Raw genomic sequence first — 12,649 nt, 5'->3', positions numbered from 1 at the left:
ATCTTAGGTTTGAAGCCAGTTTGGTTTACAGAATGAGACCCTGTCTAAAGTTGGGAAGGAGAAGCCAAAAAGGAGAGGCCTCCACAGGTGAAAGCACTTACCACCAAGCCTGATGACCTGAGTTCAAGCCCCAGGATTGACATAGTGGAAGGAGAGAATAGACTTCCACAAGTTTTCCTTTGACCTCATGCATACACACACACACACAGAGAGAAAGAGAGAGAGAGAGGAATTTTTGATTTTGTTTTTTTGGTTTTTGTGTGGTTTTTTAAAACAGGGTTTCTCTGTGTAGCCTTGACTGTCCTGAAACTCACTTTGTAGACCAGGCTGGCCTCAAACTCACAGAGTTCCGCCTTTGCTGGCAGCATATAAAATTGAAAAAAATTAATTAAAAAATTAATTTTTAAAAAAAATTTAATTTTCAAAAAAAAATTAAGGGGAGGAAGACAGTTCAGCAGTTAAAATGACTTGCTCTTGCAGAGAGCTCAGGTTCAATTTCCCCCCAGCACCCACATGGTGGCTCACTATCAACTGTAACTCCAGTTTTAGGTGACCCAATGCCCTCTTGTGACCTTCTTGGGCTCCAAGCACACACGTGATGCACATGCCTACAGGTGGAGGCAAAGCATTCGTACATAAAATTAAAATAAATAAGTTTAATTTTTTAAAAGTGCAAATTAATAGAGGATGGGGAGGAAGAGAAAGGAGAGAGTGGGAGAGGAGAGAGGAAAAGAAGGAAAAAGAAAGCCAGGCATGGGTATGATGGTACATGCTTGTAATCATAGAACTTGGGAGGCTGAGGCAGGAGAATCACCCTAAGTTCAAGGTCATCACAGGCTACATAATGAGTTCTTTGTTGTTGTTGTTGTTGTGTTTGTTTTTTAGATTTATTTATTTATTTTGCATAGATGTGTGCTCTATCTGTAGGTCACTTGCACGCCAGAAGAGGACATCAGATCCCAGTATAGATGGCTGTGAGCCACCTGGGAATTGAACTCAGAACTTCTGGAAGAGCAGGCAGTGCTCTTAACCACTGAGCCATCTCTCCAAACCCCTTCATGAGTTCTTGCAGTAAAAACAAATAGAAAACCTGAAGTGGTGAGGAGGGAAGGAAGAAGAGATACAATGGCAACAGAGGGACAGCAGAGTAGGGACTTGATCCTGGGGGAGAGAAAAAAGGGATTTTTTTCACTTCTGAGACAGGGTCTCATGTAGTCCAGGCTGGCCTCAAACTCTCTATGTAGCTGAGGCCCACGTTGTTCCACCTCCTTAGTACTAGGGTTATAGATGCCTGAGTTTGAATATTCTGTTATAGCAAGTAAAATGGTAGCTGGAAACATCGTGTGTCGCTTTACTTGCCATCTGTGACCATCTATAGGATCGACCACCTTAAGTGAACCAGCTAGGTCAAAGGTCACTGACAGAGCTTCCTCCGTGAGGCTTCCACCAGCCATTTCTCCCCCTTCCCACCCCCACCCCCAGCAGTGTGTGAAACCACCTCTTCCTTCTCCCCACCTGAGCTGGGTTTGAGGGGCTATCAGAAACGGCCTGGTCACGATGAAGAGTAGCACCCTTCCTTCCCCTCTAAGTCCATGGAACAGACACAGGCAGTGCCCTTGAGGACAGGAGTTTCTTCTGTAGCTTTGGCTGGCACAGAGACCCCTCCCCCGAAGGAAGAGCCCAGTCAGAGGGGGCATTCTGTTTCCTGTGCCCTCTGCCCACAAGGAAGAGTTTCTGCCTGGGAGTTCAAAGATGGGGATGTGGTCCTGGTGCTTACCCCTCAGCTGGGCAGGAGGCCTTGGCCGGTAGACACAGGCCAGGCACACTCTAAGCATTCACGTGCATATCTCTCGAAAACCTAACACGCTGGGCTCAGAGGTTAAGTAGCCTATGCAAGCTCAGTTAACAGCAGGATTTGAACCCGTTTGACATCACGTTGCGCTTCGGGCTGGAGCCTCAGTTTATCCCTCAGCGAGGTAAAGCAGCCTCGCTCAGCCTTCCAAAATCTCAGACAGTGACGTGTTGGGTGGCTGCTCAGTCAGGCAGCCAACCTGCTGTGGGTAACCAAGTGGGCAGGGCTGTGGAGCCCCCGGGAAAGAAGACCAAGTCGCCCTCAGTTTCTCCTAGGCAGGACTCCCAGGAAGCATCGTGGCTTTCCGGCCTTGTGGGGATTCAAGTTAAGCTGTGGGCTCCCTGGTGGGCAGTGAGAGCCTCTGTGTCCCACACTGTGGGCTGATCATCGGATGGGGCGAACCTATATGTGTTGGTAGAGATTGAGGAGAAAGGCTGAGGGTACAGTAAGAGAGGAAAACCCTGGAGAGAAAGACTGGGGAACAGCAAGAATCAGAGAGGAGAGGAAGAAAGGCCTGAGAAACAAAAGACAGCACGCCTCCCAGGCAGCTGGCGGCCCCGAGACAGATGCTGTGAGTTGGAGCGCCCTCTAGTGGTCATCTTCATATAGCCTGGCCAGGGGAGGTGCTAGTCCGGTGAAGGGCGGGGGAGGGGCTTACCTTCTGCTCTCTAAGGGTAAGAGACCCTGTTCTACTCCAGAGAAGCCAGCAACCAACCAGATCCCCACAAAAGAGCCACAGAGACAGCTGGAGGGACGAAAGCGCCCTTCTCAGCACCACATGGAAAAGTGGAAAAGAGTCCCTGCGTATCCTTTACCCGGGACATCTTTTCATTTGCCTCGAGCCACTTCTTCCCTCCCTCACACCCATATCACCGTCATCATCACCTCTGCCCACACACACCACAGAGCAAGATGTGACGGTATTGCCAGTGACATGCAGAGCCAAAACACCAAAGATCTCTGGAGACCATCAAGGTGCTTTGTTCATTTGTCTGCTCAATAAATGTGTGGAGTGTTCAGTGTGTGTGTGTGTGTCAAACGGTAGGCCCTGAGGGTACAGCAGAGATAGGCAAGAGCTAGGCTGTGGGGGAGGGGGAGGGACCAGCCTGGGCTGTACAGCAACTCCCTGTGAGACCCTGCCATTAAAAAAAACAAAAAAAAACAAAAAACGAGGGGGGTGCGGGGAAGGAGCCAGCTGTGTTGGTACAGATCCGTAATCCCAGAACTCAGGCAGACACAGGAAGATCAGTAGTCCAAGGTCTGCTTCACTTGTATCCTGAGTTTGGGGCCAGACTGGGCTAAATGAAACCATTTCAAAGAAAAAATAAAAAGTAATGTACATCTGAAATCCCAGCACTTATGAGGCAGAGGCATATTAGTGTGTGGCTAAATTTGGCTGTATAGCAAGAGCCTGTTCATGAAATTAAAAGGCTGGGGATGGCTCTCAGTGGTGGATTGCTTGCTGAGTATGCCCAGGGTCTACCCTGGGTCTCCAGTAAGGAGGAGGGGTGTTCAGTGAGTGGTCCACAAATGCTTGAAAAGGTCATTTTTCAGACTGGGAGGGGAGAGAAGGGCCTGGTCTGACAGGGAATGCCTGTGTGGACACTATGTGGGGAGGCTGCAGAAGGGCAACCAGCAGAGAGGTTTCAGGGAAAGGCTCAGCTTGTAAGGAAGGCAGGGCAGGGGGAGGGTAGCGTACTGAGCGCGTGGACGGAAGGACAGTGTGTGCGGTCGGAGCTTGATGACGACAGAAAAATGAGATTAGCTGCAGGGAGAGAGGACAACGGGTTGTGAGTGGACAGGTGTGGGCAAGTGAATAAGCAAGAAGGAACTGGCCTGGAGTGAGCGTGAGGTCAAGACGCGTCCAAACCCCAACAATCTCCATCTTGAGAGAGGCAAGAGTAAGGATTGCCCCTCCCCTGTTCTGTGCCTAAGTGCCCTAGCACATGGGACCCCCCCCCCCTCTGCCATTCGCTGAGGTAGTCACGTGTCCAGCTAGCACCTGGAATTCCGCTCCACGCAAATGAAACATTCTCAGCACCTCATCCCCAGCCAAAGATGTCCACTCACCCAAAAACCCCTACCCATTTCCCCAAGGTTTGTATAGTGCTTATTCCCCTCAATAAAGAGAGCTGTATCATTGGAAGAGCCATGCCACTATAAGGACTTTATCACTGAAAGAGCTGTATTACACACACAGGCACACAGAGAGAGAGACAGACAGACAGATAGACAGAGAGCATATTGAGATCCTGCTGGCCCACCTTCCTTGCTAAGCTTTACTCCTTTGAGTCCGGCGCCTGTCCAAATCAGTGAGTGCCTGGATGCCCCAAAGGGAAGAAGGAGACTCTAGGCTCTGGAACGACAGGAAGGGCTTTGGGTTTGCTTCTGAGGACCAAGCCAGTCTCGTTGAGCATGGGGATGTCTTGAGTAGATTTGCACTGACCGGCTGATTTATCGACTGATTCGGGGTTTCACATATAACCTAGAGCATAATGGCCTGGAACTCACTATAGACCAGGCTGACCTTGAACTTCGGGAACTTCCTGCTTCTGCCTCCTGAGTGCTCTGATCTAAAGAGGTGGGCCACCACACCCAGCTTTATTTGTTACTCTTAAAGACTTAGTCTTTATTTCTTTTTGGCTACACTCAGACTTAGATGTAGAAGCTCTGGGTGAGAACGGACTGCATCCCCTGGCAATCTGTTCCTAGCATTTTTCTTTGGCTTCCTTCATTCTCTTGGCTGAAAGTTAAGCATATTCTGCAGCCTCCTCCTCATTTTTCTTAGTGTGGTTTTTCTTCGGAGCAATAGGCCAGCACTCCTGTTACAGAACACATGGAGCAGCAAGGCTCTGAATCTCGGGTGCTTTGGTCCTGGGCTTCCTCCCTTCTTTGTTTAGGGGTTTTCTGATTAACATAGTGTGGACATCACCTTCTCTAGAGAGGCTGAAAAGCTTTTTGGACTCCGCTAGCTCTTTCAGTCCCCAGCCTCTGAGGCACAGTCGTAGAGAACACTCAGACTGGCATCCATAATGTGTCTCACACGGACTTACAGTTCTCCTTGTTTTATAACAACGATGCCCCTGACTGAACAGTAGGCTCACTCTTCTTAGGTCAAGACACCTTACTTCATGAGAAAACCCCATTGGCGTGGACCACATGACCTTTCCACTCCTCTCCCAGAGCATCGGCTGTTACTGCTGTAGCCATGAGCTCCATATAAAGCTGCCGTCATCATCCATGTCAGTGAGCTCCAGATAGCATGTGGCTGGGAACCGGATTGTTTCACATTAACATAGCTGATCATCCAGGAGATGCCGTGAAAAAGAGCTGATTTTCATTTTTAACAGGTCCTTCTATGTGCTTTGTGGAGAATAAAGGCTATAAGGAGTGAGTGTGGAAATAGGAAAGCCAGTGACAATCTGTGATCAGGAGTCAAATCATAAAGAATTTTTTCCCAATCAATCGATCAATTGATCGATCAATAAGTAAATAAAATTATGAGCTGGGCGGTGGTGGTGCTCTCCTTCAATCCCAGCACTTGGGAGGCAGAGGCAGGCAGATCTCTTGAGTTCGAGGCTAGCCGGGTCTACAGAGTGAATTCCAGGACGGCCAAGGCTACAACAGAGAAACCATCCCTTTAAAAACAAAACAAAACAAACAAATGAACAAGTGAAAAAGAAAAAAAAGAACAAAGAAAGAAAGAAAAAATTTAAAGAAAGAGTTTACATTGGTTCACCACTAAAGCAGATACAGTCTATCATGGAGGAAAGATGAAGCAGCAAGACCTTGGGGGTGAGACAACAGGTTTGAAGAGAGATGAATGCTGATGCTCCCTAACAATTTTAAAAAGCAAGGTGGACAGGACCTGCAGGGGAGCACCTGGATGCAGGGGAGCACCTGCATGCAGGGGAGCACCTGCATGCAAGGAAGTACAGAACCGACTAGGTGCCTTTCATTCTTACTCACAGCTCATTCAATATCTCCCAGGATGCTAAGAGGAGGAGGAAGGGTCCAAGACTCTGGCAGGAGGGATGGTGGTCCACATGGTACATCTTTCACGTCTTCAGAACACATGAAGGAGACATGTGGAGACCCAGGGGCCGTAGGAGTTTGGAGCCTCATATGGCTCTCCCTTTGTCTGCAACCACTCTCCCAGCCCCCACCCCTTTCTCTTCTTCCTCCTCTGTCCTTCCCTCTGCAGCTCCTTCCCCCACCTTCTATACACACACACACACACACACACACACACACGCACACACAGGCAGGCCTTATCAGGAGGAAGGCAGCTGGAGGAGCTGCTGTTTCTTGCAGAGTCTGAAGCTCTGCATTCCTCACGGCTTACTGCAGAGTTCACAATGGGAGGCCAATCTGTCTCCCTGAGACCTCTGGCAATCGCTGGAACCGTTTGTAGTTGTCACATTGAGAAGCAATGGCATGGAAGGGGGTTTGTGGGTGTCATGCCTTCACTGGGTGGGCCCCCAGGACACAGAATGCCAATAATGCGGCCATTTCTCAATGGGAACTGCGTGTCCATGCTGTCTTTACACCGTCCTTTGCTTTGTGGAGTAGACAGAAGTATTCTGCCCAAGGTCCCCGCAGGCAGTGAGAGGGGTAGAGCCTGGATTTGCAAAGCCTGTGCTTTAGCTGGCCTCTCTCTGGTGAAAGGGCTTTTGCAGCTTGTGTCACTGCTCTGAGCAAAGGAACATGCTGTCTCAAGCCATGTATGTCTTCCTGGTACGTGCAATTTGGACGGAAGATAAGAACTGCCTGGGTTGAGGCAGTGTGGGAGGGCCTCTGAGGCCATATGAGCACCCCAGCAGGGTCACTCCACAGGGCTCCAGTGTGGAACACTGCACAGGGCTAGGGGATGCCACTCCTATAGGGTACCCTGTGGGGCTGGTGAGGATCAGGTTAGAGGAAACTTCAGGTTTTGTGAACACATAGGTCTTAGCTTGTTTTCTGTTGCTGTGATTAAAAAATGAAACAAACTAACAGACACCCTCCCCCCCCCAAAAAAAAAACCCCACTGAAACCATCTCTAGGGAGAAAATGGGTTTGTTTGTTTATTTATTTGGCTTACAAGGAATAGTCCACCAAAAGAGCTCAGGCAGAAACTTGGAGGCAGAAATCGAGTTGCTACATTGCTTTCCTCATGGTTTACTCAGCCTACTTTTTTTTTTTAATGTTTATTTGTTTGTGTTTATGAATACTCTATCCATGTATACCTGCACACCAGAAGAAGGCATCAGATCCCAGTATTGATGGTTGTGAGACATCATATTGTTACTAGGAATTGAACTCAGGACTTCTGGAAGAGCAGACCATGTTGGAGACCACTGAGCCATCTCTCCATGCCTCAGCCTACTTTTTTATACAAGTAAGGCCCTCCTGGCCAGGGATGGTACTGACCCCAATGGGCTAAGCCATAATGCATCAACCATCAATCAAGAAAATGCCCTTCACACACCTTCCTAAAGGTCAGTCTGATGGATGCACTTGCTCAATTGAGGCCCTGTCTTCCAGGATGACTGTAGGTTGTGCCAAGTTGACAAAACAAACAAACAAAAACAGAAAACTAACTAAAGCAGCACAGCAGACAAGGTTCCAAAGTCAATGAGGTCTGGAGGGACAAGTATTCTAGTGGCTGTGAGTGTGTCGTGTGAGGCTTCACTACCCTAAGACAGGTAGGAAGTAAAATTTAACTAGAAGTCTTGCCACTCCCCGCACCTTGAAACTCAATGGTGACTCACAAATGAAATCGTCAGCCTCTTGCTGTAAAAACAAAAGAGAACAAAAATGTCAGGTATGATGTTATACATGTGTGTGTGCATGTGTGTGTGTGTGTGTGTTTGTGTGTGTGTGTGTGTGGTGGTGGTGGTGGTGGCAGATATATAATCTCAGGACCTTAGAGGCTGACACAGGGGATTGAAGTGAGTTAAAGGACAGGCTATGCTAGACTGTGTTCCCAAAACAACCCAAAGAGGTGCCTATCTCTGCGGGCCACCCAGGAAAACATCCAGCCACCCATAGACCCTTCCCCAGAGCACTGCCTGGTTTCCCTTTGGGCTCTCCCTGTCTTTCATCCTAACCTCGTTTTGCCTGGATTCTTATTTGAACAGAGAGCATCTGAAGCTGCTCCCCACCTTTCATTTTCCTGCCTTCTCATTCCTCCCAGGTAAGCTCGGGGTAGCTCGGTGGTACCTTACCTAACAAGCACATGGTTCTGGGTGTGAGCCACAGCACCAACGGTAAAATAATAGGATTCATGAGAATAGAGTGGGATGCGGCAGGACATACCTGTAATCCCAGCACTTAGGAGGCAGAGGCAGGAAGATCAGGAGTTCAAGGTCATCCGTGGGAGGAGGGGGTGAGTTTGAGGTCTGTTTGTGTTATGTGAGATCCTATCTTATAACATCAAAAGTAAAGGTACTAGTAATAATAATACACAGTAGCCAGGTGCAGTGGGACACACCTGTGACCCCAGCAGAGGGGGGCAGAGGCAGACAGCTTTCTGTGAGTTCGAGGTGAGCTTCATCTACAAAATGAGTCCAGGACAGCCAAGGCTACACAGAGAAACCCTGTCTCAAAAAACCAAATTAATAACAATAATAATAAATAGCAATTTGGGGTCTATATCTGGCAAAGGGGATCAGGAGGGGAATAACCTTCCATGATGTCTTCTACGGAGACATCTTTCTCTCTAACCAGCCTGAGCCTAACTGTTCCTCAAGCCCATTGGCACCACAAGTAGTTCAACCAACAGCACCAGCAGAGGCCCTGCAAACGCAGGCAGGAGGCACTGTTCTCTCTGTACAGACTCCCCAGCTGGTCAAGAGCTAAGCATCTTCTACTATGGAGTGAACTATGTAAGCCACTTTCCTCTGCCTGAACTCACTCCTATTCCCCTACCTGGGATGCCGAGCTGGCCACAGCCGATGGTCTCTGTGGTTTTCCAGAGCCTGGAGACTGAGGTGGCACAAACAAGGGGCCATCCCAGGGGACTTCTTCAGCACCTGCTCTGTTCTAAGGAGGAGGCAAAAGACGAGGGGGAGGAGGAGGAGAAACCACCCTTTCGTGCCTCCTGAAAAGTGCACCATCAGCAGCCTGTTTCAGAAAAAAATTAAAAGTAGCAGAGAAAGGGTCACTATGAGGCTTGGGACCTGAGCTTTCAGGTGAGGAGGCAGACAGGCCGGCAAACACACTGAGGCTGGGCTGTGACAGCGAGAGGTGCTCCACTTTTCACGCCTTTGTCCTGACCTCAGATGAACATTCGTTCATTCAGTCCACACATAGTCAAGCCTACGATGTGCTCAGTTGCACTGGGCCTACTCAGCTTTTCCCAAGGGAGTCAGGGTGGCAAGGAGGATGGTATTCTAGCCAGTAGAGTCCTGGGTGAGAAGTACAGCTGGAAGACCAAGAAAGTATGCGGATTTCTCATGGGACTCGGGGGCCTTGTTGGTGCTGCCTGGCCACCCTCTGCACCCAGATAGTCCTTCAGCAGAATCAGGGCCCTTAAGCCATGTCTGGCCTTATTGTTTGTGACTGTCACCATTTTTTCCTCAGCCCAGGGCTGATTCTATGTCCCTGTAGCTGGCCTGCTGGCTCAGTTGGAGGCATACTATAGGAAAAAATGCCTACTGGATGACTATGTGCCATATTCATGCTCTGTCATGAAGAGAACAGAGGAAGGGGACATTAGATGTATGTTAAGCACAATGGCAGTAACACACAGAAGCGTGCCAGATGTGGGAGATCCAAATCTGGGGGGTTGCTAGGGGATAGAAGAGAAATGGTGTGTGCAGGAGAATTCTAGAGCTGGGGTGACCACAGGGAACATGGCCAAACAGGATGTGGGGTAGGAGGGCAGGTAGGAGTGGCCATGAAAACGTGGTTGGGAAGGTGTCTGGGGCTGTTAGCCATTTGCAGAGAATACAAGGTGTCAAAGAGAAGAGGAGGAGAATATGGCTCTTTGGGGAGTTAGAGGAACAGAAAGGACATGACTGAGGCTGAGAAAAAAAAATGAGAGTAGGAGGATAAGGCAAGAGATAGGTGAGGTGTAGGTGACACTATGTCCCAAGGTGCATTTTGGGTTTGCTTTCAAATCACCCAGGAAATGCTGGACTCGGTGGTGTATGCCTGTAAGCTCAGTTCTTGGGAGACTGAGGCCATCTTGGCTGTCATATTTTGCTTTCTGTTATTGTGACAAAACGCTGACCAAACAACTTGGGCAAGAAGGGCTTATGTCCTCTTATAGCTTCCAGTCCACCTGGAAGGGAAGTCAGGGCAGGAACTGAAGCAGAACCACACAAGATCATGGTTTACTGGCTTGCTTTTCTAGGCAACCCTGGACTAACTGCTCATCATGCGTGGCACCACCCACAGTGGGTTGGGCCTCCACACCAGTGATTAATCAAGAAAAAGCCCCAACGACCTGATTACAGGCTAGTCTGCTGGAGGGTACATTCTCAAATGAGGTCTTCTCTTGTCAGATGACTCCAGTTTTCCTCAAGGTGTTAAAACATTAGCACAGTGAGTTTAAAGTCTGGACTACATACTATTGCAGAAGAAAGCAAAAACAAACCAGAGCTTGAAGAGCTGGCTCATCGGCTAAGAGCACTGGCTGCTCTTCCAGACGATCTCGGTTCAATTCCCAGCACTGGCATGGCAGTTCTCAACAGGCTGCAGGCTGCAGTTTCAGCCAATCTGATATCTTCTTCTAGCTCCCACAGGCACCAGGCACACATATGGTTCACAAACTCAAATGCAGGCACCTATACACATAAAGCTTAAAAACTGAAAAAGCAATAAAGCAAAATAAAAACGAACGCAGGCAAAATGGAGCAAAGGAACTTGTTTTTGATGATCTGAGCTTCATCCCAGGGACCCACATGGTGGAGAGAGGGAACCGACTCCCACAAGTTGTCCTTGTCTTTCACATGAATGTTGTGGCATTCGCTCACATACACATACATAAAACGTATGAATGTATGTTTTGAAATGCTTAAACAAACTGTTACTTGGGCTCCTGCAGGGAACCCTAGTGAAACTATTGGTTATAAAATATATATATATATGAAAAATGGAAGGGGGCCTGCATAGGAAGCTGCAGGCATGAGGAGGAGAAAGGGGGATAAAGGAATGAGCAATGAGCAAATATGATCAAAACGCATAATCACGTGTGAAAATGTCACGACGAAACCCACTGTCTTAGGGTTTCATTGCGGTGATGAAACACCAAGACCTCTGCATTTAATTGGTGCTGGCTTACAGTTTCAGAGGTTTAGTCCATTATTGTCAAGGCAGGGGGCATGGCAGCATGTAGGCAGACTGGGGAAGGAACTGAGATCCATATCTGGATCCACAGACAGCAAGGAGAGACTGTGTGCCACACTTGGCATAGCTTGAGCTTAGGAGACCTCAAAGCCCGCCTCCACAGTGACACACTTCCTCCAACATGGCCACGTCTCCTAACAGTGCCACTCCTTGTGGGTCAAGCATTCACACACAGGAGTCTATGGGGTGATGCTCCTATTCAAACCACCACACCCATTATTGTGTATGTTTCTAAGGGTTCTGGAGAGATGGCTCAGAGGTTAACAGTACTTGCTTTTTTTCCAGGGGACCAGAGTTAGTTTCTTGGCACCCACACATTGGGCAACTCATAGCTCCAATTCCAGGAGCTTTTGCTTCTACACTCTTTGCTTCTACACACAGGAAGGATGCACATAAACCCACGAAGACACACATGCACACACACACACACACACACACACACACACACACAAAGAAGAATTTTATTTTGTTTCAGAGAAAGGCTCTCCCTATTTTAGCCTAGCTATCCCGGAGCTCACAATGTAGATCAGGTCAGCTTTCAATTCAGAGCTCTACTTGCCTCTAACTCCAAAATGCTGGAATTAAAGGCATATGCTACCACACATATATAAAAAATAATTTTTAAACAGCATATTTTTTTTAAAAAATCTAGAAAAACTTGCATGGTTTGAGGTCATGTGTGCAACAGTCCATTTTTTAAAAATTTGATATAAGGAATGGAATTCTTGCGCATACTGAGCACATACAACCAGCCCCTAATTTAGAAAGAAGATCAGAATAAGAAGAAACTAAAGAGGGGCAAAAGTCAAAATACCTGGGGGGAAAAATACCAAAATACTTACCAGAGAATTTGCTTACAATGTGTGAGGTCTTGGGCTAAATTCACAGCTCCGCAAAAGGCAGATAGGGATGCTAGAGAGATGGCTCAGTGGTAAGAACTCAAAAACCTAAAAACCTAAAAAAAATAAAAAATAAAAAACCTTGGTTCTGGTCTGCAAAATGGGGCTTGCCTATCAAATGGGGCTGCATCATTTTTAATCACATTTATCCAAGGCGGTACATAGGAGAAACTATCACAAGTGGCTGTTTTATTGTAAGTGCTTAAGAAAGCGGACAGTGGTAGCACCTGTCCGTAATCCCAGCACTCAGAAGGCTGAGGCCAGTAGACTGCCACCAGGTCAAGGCCAGCCTACACTATATAGCAAGACCTCATTTTGAAAAACAAAACCAGAAAAAAAAGCAAATGGGAAAAAAAGGAGGGGGTTTAAGCTTGGAGCCTACATCACCATACTATCCCTTAAATTTCCGTAGTCTGCTGAGGATCTATCTACACCAGCAAAAACCAGCAACAAAAGAGCATTGTGTGTTGAACCCCAGCTGTTGACTGACTTCATCCCTCCCATGATATCTGTGTGATATCAGGGTCTTGGAAGGTGATTCTGCTCTCTGGTTTTTGTTTGT

General features: G+C 47.9%; 1 long non-coding RNA gene across 2 annotated transcripts in view; it reads right to left on the bottom strand.

Annotated features, from left to right (window-relative positions):
- Window positions 1-12,649, bottom strand: part of LOC132646472 (uncharacterized) — a 32,499-nt gene that overhangs the window by 4,269 nt on the left and 15,581 nt on the right. The window contains exon 3 of one of the 2 annotated variants that reach the window (XR_009584765.1): window positions 12,048-12,143. The exons of the other annotated variant lie outside the window; for it this stretch is intronic. This is a non-coding gene — a long non-coding RNA (uncharacterized LOC132646472). Of the gene's footprint in view, window positions 1-12,047; window positions 12,144-12,649 lie in introns of those variants that run through there. 2 annotated transcript variants of the gene reach the window in all.

The sequence above is a fragment of the Meriones unguiculatus genome, chromosome 11 (assembly GCF_030254825.1).
Source record: "Meriones unguiculatus strain TT.TT164.6M chromosome 11, Bangor_MerUng_6.1, whole genome shotgun sequence".
NCBI classification, from domain to species: Eukaryota; Metazoa; Chordata; class Mammalia; order Rodentia; family Muridae; genus Meriones; species Meriones unguiculatus.
This window is presented reverse-complemented; position numbering and strand designations above follow the sequence as displayed.